Source organism: Notolepis coatsorum, assembly GCF_963971535.1.
Source record: "Notolepis coatsorum genome assembly, chromosome: 11".
In the NCBI taxonomy this organism is placed as follows: domain Eukaryota; kingdom Metazoa; phylum Chordata; class Actinopteri; order Aulopiformes; family Paralepididae; genus Notolepis; species Notolepis coatsorum.
In genome coordinates, this window is record NC_140175.1 from 41,416,987 (window position 1) to 41,431,476 (window position 14,490).

Consider the following 14,490-nt stretch of genomic DNA (forward strand, 5'->3'; position numbering starts at 1 on the left):
AATACAATGGGATGGGATATTTAGCAGGGCTGTGCAATTGGGCAGTACCTAATTTATTGTCTCTTATCACAGCAAATTAGCTTTAAATATTTTACATTTTTTTTACATTGTTATTTCTTGTTTATATTTATTGTTTGAAATAAACCATTCATAAACCATTCATTCATGTAGTTATCAGAAATGTAAACAGACTTTAAGTGGTAAGTCTTTTCTGCATGAGGAAACCATGCGTTCATCGTCTTCATTTTCGGTTCTTATTTATAAAAGAGACTAAAAATATGGGGTGAACAATGATATAATATTTATTCATTATGTTAAAATTCATTATGAATTGAAAATGGGGGACCCTGATGTAAACAAGACGAAAGTCTTTCTCTGGTCTGCATCCCCTTAACACTATCAGTGCCGGCCGTATTTTCCTTTTTACCCCCTTGAATGCCATCATCCACTTCAATGTTGCTGTTAAAAACGCATAATCTATGTTTTAAATTATGGCTATGTGTCTAATCTGCCCGTCATTTATCAATGACTTGTTTGCAGTCAACATTGTCGAAACGGATTGTTTTTTAATCGGTTCATATCCTTTTTATAGCATTTCGAAAAGCTATCGTTCTCTCGAAAATGTCCGGAAAATAGGAAAGATTCCCCCATAAACGGCATTTATTGGAATATTCTCGAATACACTAGACACGTTGTCATTTGTCGGCCTATTTATGAATAGTTTTCAAATAAACGCTAGATTATCGATAGTATATGTGTACTTATGCACGCTATAGAAGCGGGCTGAAAAATCTATTCTCACATTTCCTCAACATCACACACACGGCACATGCTGATATCTCAGTGAATACAGCTCTGATTATCCTAAAACTGGTAACATAGACTCCTTACCTTAGATCAGATGTTCTCCAAAAAGATTATTCCAATTACTGATCGCCATTCCAAATATCGATCGCTCTTATTGATTGATTATTGGCTGCTGTAAATATATATTCCATGCTGCTTTCCAACTCACGATCAGATCCCTCGCCAGCACAATGGAGCCAGTTGGCCACCCCCACAGGGATCTCTCAGTATAATCGACTGGCCTGCAGTTACACAGGGATAGACGATAGGGGGCGGTTTTTTCCCATCGGGGCTCCTAGAGGGGCTGCTGTACCAACGGGAGACTCGGTTGATGAAATATGAATTCAGATGGCGAATAAAAAAAATAAAACGACATCGCGTCGTCGGCACTCAAAATGTTAAAGGGGAACTATCTTATAAATGGCGTTTTTCAGTGTTTAGCATTGTTTCCTAGCTATGTGGACTTATATTAATAGGATCTATGTCTCTAATGCTCATATTGGCGCATTCTTCCAATTCTCTCACAATATTCACCTTCACTGAACTGAGTCATCTGAAAATGTGCATATCTGTGATTGCAGAGATTTCTCAGCTGCATAATAATGTGGCAGTTGGCACCAGGCCACACAGTGGTTGGAGCCCAACCTCAAAACGGCTTAAGATCTTGAGGTAGAAAAATGCTGTTTTTGAGTACTTGATTAGAAATGCACGCCAGCCACAGCCGAAAACAGGTTTCCCACAGCTCTGCTTATGTGTGAAAACTTGCCACTCGATATTTTTATCATTACCCTTAAGTAAAGAATAACAAGCTAAGAGGGACTCAGGCCCTCGATCATATGCCACTATGTACAGCGTTGTAGGGTAACACCCAGCCAGTTGTGGACTCAGCCACGTTGTCTAAAAGTTACATGAACACACACAACTTCTCATCATACAACAAAAAACCCAGTTCATTTTTACTCACGTAAAAAACAACGCTGTTTTTAGGTAGAGAGAAGACATAAGCCTTGGCCAATGCTAACCTAAGCTATACAAAAGCGACCAAGACAATTTTCACACCACACGTTGTATCTCCAAATGTAGTGAAGTAACATATGTTTTGTTAAACAAAGACATCGTTATTAACCAAAAACATTCGGGAGGGGGAGGAAGGAAGAGTGGAGCAATGTCCTACGGACATCTTACCTGCACCTACGTACGCAGGACGAAAGGCCGCAACACAGGTTGGTCTACCACGTTGCCGAGGCCCCCTCGCTGGCAAGGCCAGAAGAGGCGATGGCTGGAGCCTCGCTCCGGCGTGACGCCCCCTCCTGCAGCCGGTCATGGCGCAGGCCCGACGACATCTTCTGCCAGAGATGACGTCGTAGTCAGAGTGCCAGGGCCCGCTATCCTCACGGCTAGCGCCAATGGTTGTAGCCAGCTAACGCAGTGGCAAGCTAAGCGGCTACTACTGAAGCTGTACAACGTGAGAATAGCAATACAGGCCAACACTTCAGACAGCCGCTGTCTTTTCCTCTTTTTATCAGAAGAAAAAAGGCAACACACGTCCCTCACACAGAACGGTGTTTACCAGACACAGCGGCATCGGCAGCAAGCCCCTCGTTGTACACGGGCTGCAGCCGACCTGAGCTCGGAGATATTCTCATAATGAAACACCAAGCTCACCCCCCTCGCGCCCAGACATCACCCGCCCAGAGAGGCCGTCAGCCCTCACACAGCCGATCGCCTCCCGAAGCATAGTATCCAGCTGCAGAGCCGGAGACAATGCCGGCAGGGATTGCTCAGCGACGCGCGCCCCTAATGCGAAGCGCCGGTGGAGGTCAGAATGATCATCATCTTCTAGACTCTCCGGTGGCGAAGACATTATCGCTTTATTTCCTCGAAAAATTGTGAGAGAGAAAACAAAGATACAATGTCAACGCAGCTCCTCTTCTCGTCAACAAACTATTTTGGCACTAAACTCTAAAGTGGTGTGCTACAGACACTTTTTCGGTGGTGAAAATAGGGAAGGAGCTGATGGTGTGGCCACGACCCCACTTATGTAGAGGAGCGGATGTGGGTGTGGCCAGGCGGATGGGTGTGTGCATGTGGAGAAAATTATTCATTATTAGATTGGATAAAGGGATAGTTCCACTAAGAGCAGAGCGTAAGCTATACGATATATAACCGGGACACGTACCCAAAGACTTCAAAATTGGGAGAGTAACCCCCCTGCACAAAAAGGGCAGCAAATTAGACCCAGGCAACTACCGCCCTGTTTCTATTCTTACCTCCATCTCGAAAGTCATGGAAAAAAATAGTATATGAACAGGTCGAAAAGTACCTTGTGGAAAAAAAATTTATCTACGAATTCCAATCTGGCTTCAGAACATCCCACTCCACTGACACACGCCTTCTCTATTTGAACGACCACATCAAACAAGAGGTGGACGCGGGCAAATACTGCGGCATGGTCATGCTGGACTTAAAAAAGCAATCTTTCCAGTTCATTAAAATAATCTGTTTGTATGCTAGAAAAGCCAATGCTACAATATTATTTACAATCTTTGCTTGAGCAGTGACCATTTTTACACCCAATGTAGAAGTTATAGGGCAAGGATTAATGTCAATTTGGAGAGTAACTGACAGGTCCTCAGCAATGTCCAACCAAAATTGCCTAACAAGCGGGCAGCGTCACAACAAGTGCATGAGCATACCCTCTACTCCACACCCATGCCAGCACAATTTGGGTATGGTGTGATTAATTTTATTCAATGTACAGGGCGTTATATATGCCCCGTGTAGTATCTTTAATTGTAACATTTTATATCTAACACATTTTGATATTTTAGTACTATTCCTAAGACCTAAGTGCTGCTTCCCATTGTGTTTCAGATATGGTTATACCCATGTCTCGCTCCCATTGGACTTTAGTTTGGGTATTGGTATCAGGGGTGGTTGAACATGATAGCTTATACATTGCAGAGACAATGCCTTTCCTGCCTGTAATTCCCCTTAATGTCTCTTCCAAGACTCTATTTGTTCCTATAGCTATGCCTTTAGACAACAATGATTTATTAACTGATTGTATTTGTAAATGAGATAAAAAATTCTGTGTCTTTCAGCCCAAACTGTGTTTTAAGTTCATTAAAAGGTATCACATTTCCACTTTCCATCACTTGCCCCACCTGTGTTATATTATGTTGTTGCCATACATTATTTTTAAGGGTTTTACCTCCTGCAGAGAGCAACGTGTTTTTCCATAATGGACATGATGGTAAGGAATATCCACTAAAGGTCAGGCGTTTATGTAAGATTTTCACTATTTCACATGAAAATTCTAAAAGCGGATTGTCCAGACTGGGAGTGATTTTTGGGTTATACCACAACATTGAAAGAGATAGATCTTTGTTATGTTCTTCTATAATTTGTTCTTCAAGCCATTCCCAGCTGCCAATCTGTCTCACACTATTGTAAGCCCACTGCAAGGGGTATCATGAGTTATATGCTATGTAATACTGGTGGATATATGGTAGTCCTATTCCTTCACTACTTCTTGGTTTTATACGTTTTTGTGGCTGATTCTAGGTTTTTTGTTGTTCCATAGGAAGCCAGGAAATAATTTGTTTATTTCTTTGAACCAACTAGGAGGTTCTGCCCCATATGGATAAAGGCAAGACTGTCCATCTTTTGATGTCCTCCTTTATATTCTTTAAAAGGTCTGATGTATTTACCTCTACCATTTTTTCAATGGGAGATCGGATTTTAATTCCCAGATATTTAATTCCTTTTGGCTTCCAATTGAAAGGAGCATAACCCAGATGTGATTGAAAAGTTAGGTTGTTAAGTTGAATAGCTTCACTTTAAATTACCAAATGTATCTATAAGCTTTAGCACTTGAGAGATGGAATGGCTAGTATTTGTTAGTGTTAATAATATGTCATCAGCAAACAGGCTGGCCTTATACTCACAACTACCAATACCACTGATTTCCTTATGAGCACATATAGCACAGGCAAGTGGTTCGAGGGAAAGAATAAAAATGTGCGGTGAAACCGGACATCCTTGGCAGGTAGATCGATAGAGATGGAATGGATCAGACCTTATACCATTTGTTCTGACTGACGTAACCGGTTCATGGTCAAGTGCCTTTATCCAGTTCATAAGAACCGGTCCAAATCCGTATTTAGGAAGTACATAAAACAGATATTTCCACTCCACTCGATCAAAGGCTTTCTCGCCATCCAGCGATATTGCCATCGCTGGATGCTGGGAGGCCCCTGCCCTTGACATAACATGCATTAGCCTCCTCATGTTATTTGAGGCTAGGCGACCCTGTACAAAGCCGGCCTGATCAATATGAATCAATGAGACTATAACATTTTCCAATCGCCCTGCAAGGACCTTCGCAAACAACTTATAATCATTATGCTTCACTACATAATGTGGTGTTATATTTTATATTTGTAACTTGACCTTCTCTCCCCAGCAACCTCCTGCAAAGCCTCACCTTTCATCCTCTTTCTACCTTTTTACCCTACCCTCCAATCCCATTCAATCTAGTTTGCTGCAGCTCAAATGTATCCCCTTGCCCCACTTTGCCTTTTATGTCTCTGTCTGTGTTTTGTGTATTTGTATGTTTGTTTTGCTCGAAAAAGAGATCTTTGGTCTCAAGTGATACCTGGTAAAATAAAGGTAAAATAAAATTTTTTTTAATTTAAAATACTCAAAGGTCTGAAATTACACATTTGCAAGTGATCCTTGCCAGGTTTTGGAATCAACGAAATAGTAGCTTGCCGCATAATTAGCGGCATGGATTGATTAGCAATAGCCACTATATCATTAAACAACAATATTAGAAGTGGTGTAAGAGTGACTTGGAAACACTTAAGAAATTCACTTGTATAGCCATCATCACCCGGCGTTTTACCGGTTGAGAGGGATTTGATAGCCGATTTAATTTCATTTTCCAGGATAGGTGCGTCCAATGATTCCCTTTCTTCTTCAGAGAGGGTTGGGATATTTATATCTCTGAAAATGTTTTCCATTTCCTCTTCACTCGTACAACATTCTGATTTATACAGTGTGCTATAAAATTTTGCTTGATTGATTTGAAGTTGATCACAAATCAAAGAGCCATCTTCATCATATATGCTAGAGATTGACTGACGATTTTCTTGCTGCTTCAATCTGAGAGCAAGCAATTTACCAGCCTTATCGCCAGATTCATAATATTTTCTACGCAACTGAAAGAGGGCAAATGCATTTTCCTCATGTAGAATTGCTTGTAATTCTGTTTTTATATTTTTTGTTCTAAATTGTCAGGGTCCAACATATGTCTAGATTCCAAGGACTTAAGTTCAGTAATCAGACCATGTTTCCTTGCCATTTTTTCCTTTTTCTTAGCTGTTGAGTAGTTTATAATCCAGCCCCTACAGGTTGCCTTATAAGCTTCCCATACAGTCTGCACTGACTGGATTGATGTAAGATTAATACTAATGTACTCCTGTGTTTTCTCCTCAATCATAGACACAAAAACTTGATCTTTCAATAAGGAGTTATTAAATCTCCATTGTTTGGTTTTATTGTTAAATACAGCAGGAGTAAAAAGGACTGACAGGGGCGCACAATATCTGCATTATTACCACACATATAGATGTTGTTCAACCAGCTAATGTGTCTGTATCTTTCCCAATACAAATAAACCATATTACTATACTTTTTCAGGAATACAGTCACACTGATCATCATTCTAAAATGAATTCTAACATTCTAATTAATTATATAATAACTGGTTATACATGCAAAATGGACAATAGAACACTGGAACTAGAAATCTTAAAAAAATCTTCAAACGGGGACTGACTTCGCATATAGACTAGGCATTTACAGCTGTTCCAATGTAAATGTGCCTTCCTCCGTGCGCTCTGAAGTCGGACTCGGTGTGCCAGGCCACACGCACAATCTCGCACGGAACCCGCGAGTGCCTGAGTGCGCGACTGGTCTGTTTGCGCCGTGAGGCTACATTTTCCAAGATGGCAGCATCCCCATTGTCTGTGCTGAATGTTTGTTTGTGTTTGGTCTTTTTTGTTGGTTTTTAGTACTTTTAAACATCCATTTTTAGTAAGTAGTCGTCTTCATTTGATCCTATAATTTTTTCATTTACCGATTTGTGGACTTTTTTTAGTTTCTACTTGCTCTGTGGACTGTGGCCTGGATTTCTTCCTGTGCTGTGCTACTGGCTGAGCTGAGGCCTGCTTCCACCTGCCCTGCCCAACTCTGCTGTGCTGTTGTAGCTGAGGCCTGCTTCCATCTGCCCTGCCCTACTCTGCTGTTGTAGCTGAGGCCTGCTTCCATCTGCCCTGCCCTACTCTACTGCTGTAGCTGAGGCCTGCTTCCATCTGCCCTGCCCTACTCTACTCTGCTGTGCTGCTGTAGCTGAGGCCTGCTTCCATCTGCCCTGCCCTACTCTACTCTGCTGTGCTGCTGTAGCTGAGGCCTGCTTCCATCTGCCCTGCCCTACTCTACTCTGCTGTGCTGCTGTAGCTGAGGCCTGCTTCCATCTGCCCTGCCCTACTCTGCTGTGCTGTTGTAGCTGAGGCCTGCTTCCATCTGCCCTGCCCTACTCTACTGCTGTAGCTGAGGCCTGCTTCCATCTGCCCTGCCCTACTCTACTCTGCTGTGCTGCTGTAGCTGAGGCCTGCTTCCATCTGCCCTGCCCTACTCTACTCTGCTGTGCTGCTGTAGCTGAGGCCTGCTTCCATCTGCCCTGCCCTACTCTACTCTGCTGTGCTGCTGTAGCTGAGGCCTGCTTCCATCTGCCCTGCCCTACTCTACTCTGCTGTGCTGCTGTAGCTGAGGCCTGCTTCCATCTGCCCTGCCCTACTCTGCTGTGCTGTTGTAGCTGAGGCCTGCTTCCATCTGCCCTGCCCTACTCTGCTGTTGTAGCTGAGGCCTGCTTCCATCTGCCCTGCCCTACTCTACTCTGCTGTGCTGCTGTAGCTGAGGCCTGCTTCCATCTGCCCTGCCCTACTCTACTGTGCTGCTGTAGCTGAGGCCTGCTTAAGCTCCCATTGCATGTCCCAGTTCGTTGCATGCCAAATAAAGACCTCTAAAGAGGTCCTGCATTATATGCATTATTATTATTATCTGCCCTGCCCTACTCTGCTGTGCTGCTGTAGCTGAGGCCTGCTTCCATCTGCCCTGCCCTACTCTGCTGCTCTAGATTGACTCTTACTAGTCATGCTGCTGGCGAGTATGACTTACTACCATAGTGTCTTTGTTCACCGTCACGTCACTTCCGACTGAGAGAACGTCACGCGCGTTTGGCTGCCGCTTCTCATCTGAGTTTGTTTGTTTTGTTTGTTTTGTTCATGTCTAAACGTTAAAGTCCATGTACTGTGTCTGTCCATGTACTGTGTCTGTCCATGTACTGTGTTTGTCCATGTACTATAATGCACCCAAACAACTGCCTCTTTGAACTGCTGCGGTCAGGCAAGCGATACCGGAGTCTCATGGCAAGCACAGAAAGACTCAGAAGAAGCTTCTATCCCCAGGCCATCAGGGCCCCGTTCCCCGTACCTGGCTAACTGAGTTAGCCGGATAATTCTCAGCATAGCTTGACTTAAGCCGGACCTTTCCGTTCCCCGAAGTCGGATTTTCTAAATCACCATGGTAACAGATCAGAAAGTTTGAACCTGGTCCGGAGCAGGGTTAAGTTCAGTTAGCTGGATAACCTGCATGGCCACGCCCTCGCAAAGAAATGCCAGCTCCCTTCCTGAAATATTTCTCAGTCTAGATCCCATTATACCATTCTAAATTATGTTTTTGTGCTTCGTTTTCCTAGAGGGGGCTTTTGAAATGTATAATAATAGAACTAAATGCTGATAATAAATCATATTCAGCCTATAGATTTACTTTGTCCTAAATAAAATAATGCACGTCATATACGGCGCTCGGAGTCGCGATACACGCTGCATGTGGTTATTTTAATAATGGCGCATTGCAAATGTGAATCCCGCAGGGATATTTTTAATGAATGAAACCTATCGGCCGTTTGGCTCTGATTAGTTTCATATATTCTCCGCTGTATATTTGCTTAACGGAGCGCCCGGATTGTGTTTCATTCAAGCATAAAATTGAAGTGTCTATGCGTGGATTGTGGTTTTTGTGGATTATGAATTACGAGGAATCTGAGGATTGTTGAATTGTATCATCACTCACACGTTATTGTGATATTGTAACTGGGATTAAAATGTCTGATGAGATGCGCTGTTTGACGGATTTGAGCAATTGAATGAGCCGTTGACGTCACATTAATGCATTTGAGAATAAAGAGATAAAACTTCATTCGGGTCTCTTGTCCATTGACGGATACATAATGGATATATCCCGTCTGGCACAGTGGTGCAACGGCTAGTGCTCACTCCTGTCAAGCGGACGACCCTAGTTCGAAACCCCGCGTTTCCAATATAATTTTTTTGGAATATAATATTAATGAATATACGCAAAAGTAGCCTAGTTTTAAGTTAAAATATTATAAATCTACATGCATTGAGGATGTCATTCTTTATATAGCTCTCAAAGTGCACCAAATTGAAGCATTTACATTGCAAAAAGAAAAAAAAATAGAAAAAGGGGGGATTCGAACGCGGGTCGTCCGCGTGAAAGGCATAAGGACCAACCATCAGACCACGGTGCCAGATAAATAAAACATCCACCATACATCCATCAATGGATAAGAGAGCCGTATCCTCATTCTGAAAGAGTTGAACTAATTATTTTCGCTAGCAAGATCTCATTTGATTATTCAATCCATAAGCCTACTGCCAGCAGGCACGTTTAAAGAAATATAATCTGATTGATTGGGGTAATGAGGGACTTAAAATTTGCCTATAGATTATGCATTTAACTTGTCGGCGAGGCTATTGAGCCGTACTGCATTGTACCCATTCTGCAATCTGTTAATAAAGTTTTAAATCAATCAATCAATCAATCAATGGCGTTAGAAAATCAGGATTTCTGCGATCGACACCTGCTGTCTTTTCAGCTGAAGCGGCCGCGTGCAATTATCCTGAGTCTCAAGTCTGGTTCAAATGAACGAGACTGAATCAGCGTTCGAGGAACAGAAAAATCACGGATTCAAACATCGGGTTAATTGAATCTGGATAATGGGACTCTTGATCGACTTAGTTGAACCAGGTACGGGGAATAGGGCCCAGGATGCTCAACGAACAATAACACTATGTAACAACCACCAAATGCACTCACAGCACACACATCCACACACTCACTTTAAACAAACAACTCACTGCAGCACCCACTTTACACACTTTAGTACACCTAAACACACTTTATATTTATTGGTAAAGAATTTGCACTACAACCCATACCTCATTACACCTTACTGTAAATTGTACCTGTCATGTACAGAGGTCTATTGACCATACAAGATAGTAATCTGGGCAGGTGTTACATGAGCAAAAAACAACCCCCTCAGTAGAAAAATGCTTCTTAAACAGTCCCGGGTAGGCAGATAGTAAACAGAGACGTTTTCATATGGCAAATCAGATTTATTGTATGGTGGGGGTTTCAACCCACGGCCCTTTTCCCAAAGGAAAAAGGGGATGTCATTGGTGGGGATTTCAACCCATGCGCACCCAAAGGGGAAAAGGTAATGGAGAACAAACAAGACATGTAAATAAGGTGGCCATGGCATACAGCCTACCAACATATATATATATACAGCTCTACTTGAATGACACAACAGCACAAAGGACAGTGAGATATCAGTCCACACTCAGTGGGAACAGGCACAGAGGCCAACAAGATAACACTCACCCAGCTAGACAAGTGGCACATAGGTCAACAATATATATATATAAACACAACCGTGGTTAACCATGGCAACCTCACTCCTCTCTAGTCGCTAGCAATTGACAGAATGAGGCGCCCCGTGTGTGTGCCATCTTCCAGGTTATATCCACTCATCCAACTGACTGCCCACAGGTGTAACCAGGCAGGTGCAATCAGCTCAATCAGGAGGATGAGAGGTATCTGGGAAAAGAGAAAAGAAACAGGATTAGAAGATGACACATCACACAACCAGGAATAACATAACCCATACTCATGATACTAATCTGATGTTCACATGGTCTTCCAAATACAGTAATAATGATAATGACCAACCCACGTACATCACACCTCCCCCCATAAGAGCGAACCCGCAGGGTTAGCAAAACATTATCACCCGTTATCAACCAACATCCGATTAGTACCAACAGAACAAAAATAAATAGAAATCACACTCCATATAGACCACATGCCCCTATTTTGGGCCCACACGGTCAACCATACGCAAATTGCTCAATGGTGTTCGCACTCCCAACATCAACCCTGTGCGTCCTGTAAGGCACATTAGAACACAACACAGCATGTGAAACAACAGTCCTGTCACATCTCAACTCCGACGAGACGCGGGCAGGACTTTTCATTAGCCTATTCACATGACACCAGCGTGTCCTCCTCCGCCGCCCGAGCGTATGCAACATATACTTAGTGGCAGAGACCTTTCCTCTTACCACATAAGGTCCTGAGAACCGGGCAGTGAGCACCGTACTAGGCGTGGGCAGCACAATAAACACCTCATCCCCCGCCTCAAAATCCCTAGGGACAGCACAAATAGAAGGGACATTGGGGTGATTATTAATCAATACATCAGAACACAAGTCAGGTAATGGAGCGTTTTCAACCTCCCACACAGGGATCACACTTTTCCCAGCAATATCGTTCCCCATGATAAACTCAACGCCCTTTACGGGAAAACATGGGCGAACCGCGACCGGAAAACAACCTGTGATCAGTGCAGACTGTACATGCACCTTATGCAACGGCACGCGCACACACCCCATGCCAATACCTCTCACCAATTCGCTCGACCGACAGGAGTCCACATCCAATGGTAATACATCAGCCAGGATGAACGATTGAGAGGCTCCTGTATCACGGAGTATTCTCACCCGATGGTAGTCCCCAACCTTACCCGACAGGGACACACAACCATCAAACAAAAAGGGCTCAAAAGAGCTATGCTGGTCAGGACATGACACCGTACCAATCAACCCCACCCCTTTCGGTTCCTGGGCTGACTCCCTGGTCTCCTGTCGATCCCTTAGCGCATGACAGTCCTTCACAAAATGCCCTTCTTTTTTACAATAATGACACACCCTTTCAGACGGCGGAGAGCGTGATCGGAATGCTCGCTCATCACCCAAGGTATTTCGAGATGGCGGTGAGCGAGGTCGGTATGGTCGCTCGTCACCTCCGCGATACGGCGGCCCCGACGGAGAGAACGCGCCCCCTCCTACATACACACCATTTCGTACAGAACCATGTGATGCAGAAACATTTTTGTGGATCATTGCCAACTCGTCACACAAAACTGCAGCTTCCTGGAGGGTAGAAACCTTTCGCTCCTCTAACTGTATTATCATGTGTTCGGGCACACATTTTTTAAATTGTTCCATGAGGATTAACTCGCTCAAAGCCTCGACCCCACCCACTTTACACGCTTCACACCAACGAGTGAACACCATCCGTTGTTCATGGGAAAATGCGACATGTGTTTGCGAGGGAGCTTTACTTAGTCCCCTAAACCGCTGCCTATAAGCCTCCGGCACCAGTTCATACACGCGCAAGACAGCACCCTTCACTTTCTCATATACCATGCTGTCCTCCTTTGATAAAAACTGGCATGCGTCTTGAGCCCTACCCGTGAGCCTATATTGCACTAATAGTGCCCACTGATCCTCCGGCCAATTCGCAGCCCCCGCTACCCGCTCAAAATTGAAAAAAAATGTCTCCACCTCAGATTCTCGAAACACAGGAACCATAGCAATATGTTGCCCAACATTAAAACTGCCATGGCCACCTTCAGATGAGGGTGAAGAAGAGCCAACACTCCCCAGCGCCATCCTCTTCAGTGTAATCTGGAGCTCTCTATCTCTTTCCTCCTTCTCTCGTACAGCTTCCCTGTTTCTCTCAGCTGCTCTGTCCTCTCTGTCAGCTGCTCTGTCCTCCCTATCTCGTACAGCCGCTTTGTCTTCTCTATCTTGTACAGCTTTGTCTTCCCTGTCTCTCTCAGCTGCTCTGTCCTGTCTATCTCTCTCAGCTGCTCTGTCCTCTCTGTCAGCTGCTCTGTCCTCCCTGTCTCTGTCCTCTCTGCGCAACAGCGCTCTCTCCTCCATCTGGAGACGGGCCAAACGCAGACTAGAGCGCGCATGGCCAGAAGACGTGGAGTCTTTATCCGAATCGCCCGCGGTCTCACTTTCAGCTCCGGCCGTACTACCATCCTTGTCAAGATCACGTAAGGGAGAGTTAACCCATTCGCCAGTGTGTGCAACCTCCTGGTCACTATGTAAGTAAGTAAGTAAGTAAAGTTTATTTATATAGCACTTTTCACAGAGACAGCTCACAAAGTGCTTTACATACAGCAGAAATAAAATTAAATTAAAATAAAAAGCAAGAAACCATTCAAGAGATAAGATAGAACAAAACACAATGCATCACAGATAAACAAAACAAAACAAAAGACATATTCTATACCTGAAGGAGAAGCTCAAACATTACCCAAAGGCCTGTTTAAACAGTAATGTTTTTAGCTGATTTTTAAATATGTCAACAGACGATACAGCTCTTAGGCCACGAGGAAGGGCATTCCAGAGTCTAGGCGCTACAGACTGAAAGGCTCTGTCACCTTTGGTGATCAGCCTGGTGCGCGGAATGACCAACAGATCCTGGTCAGCTGTCCTCAAGGTCCTGCTGGGCACATATGGTTCCAGCAGGTCAGTTAAATATTCTGGTGCCTGGCCGTGCAGAGCTCTGAAAGTGAGCACCAGGACTTTGAAATTAATTCTAAAATGTATAGGAAGCCAGTGCAAGGAGGCCAGAACTGGAGTAATGTGACACCTTCTGCTTGATCTGGTCAGCAGTCTTGCAGCAGTATTTTGTATGAACTGGAGGCGGTCTAGGGATGATTTATTGAGGCAGGTGAGAACCGAATTGCAGTAGTCTAGACGAGAAGAAACAAAGGCATGGATGATCAACTAGGTCAGAGTGGGAAACCATCGACCTGAGTTTAGCAATATTCCTGAGATGGAAAAAACAGGTGCGGGTCACCGACTTGATATGGGTGTCGAGGTGCATAGTATGATCAAAGTTTACCCCAAGGTTCCGGAGGTTGGGGCTCACATTAGTTTCTAGGGGCCCAAGGCAACCAGCCACCCTAGATGCAACGCCATCAGAGGCCACGATGAGCACCTCGGTTTTGGCCTCATTTAGCTGGAGGAAGTTGCTAGCTAACCAGGCCTTAATGGCCGACAGACATTCATTTAAAACAATAAAATTAGAATTAAAATCATCAGGGCAATCAGGGTTAAAAGAGCAATACAGCTGGATATCATCCGCATAAAGGTGGTAGGAGATGCCTTTAAAAGTGTTAATAATGTGTCCTAATGGGAGCAAATATAGTGAAAATAAAATCGGACCAAGTACCGAGCCCTGGGGGACCCCACAGGAAAGGGTAACAGACTCAGACACATGGGGGCCTACTCCGACTGAGAAACATCTACCTGAGAGATAGGACTCAAACCACTCATGTGCACTCCC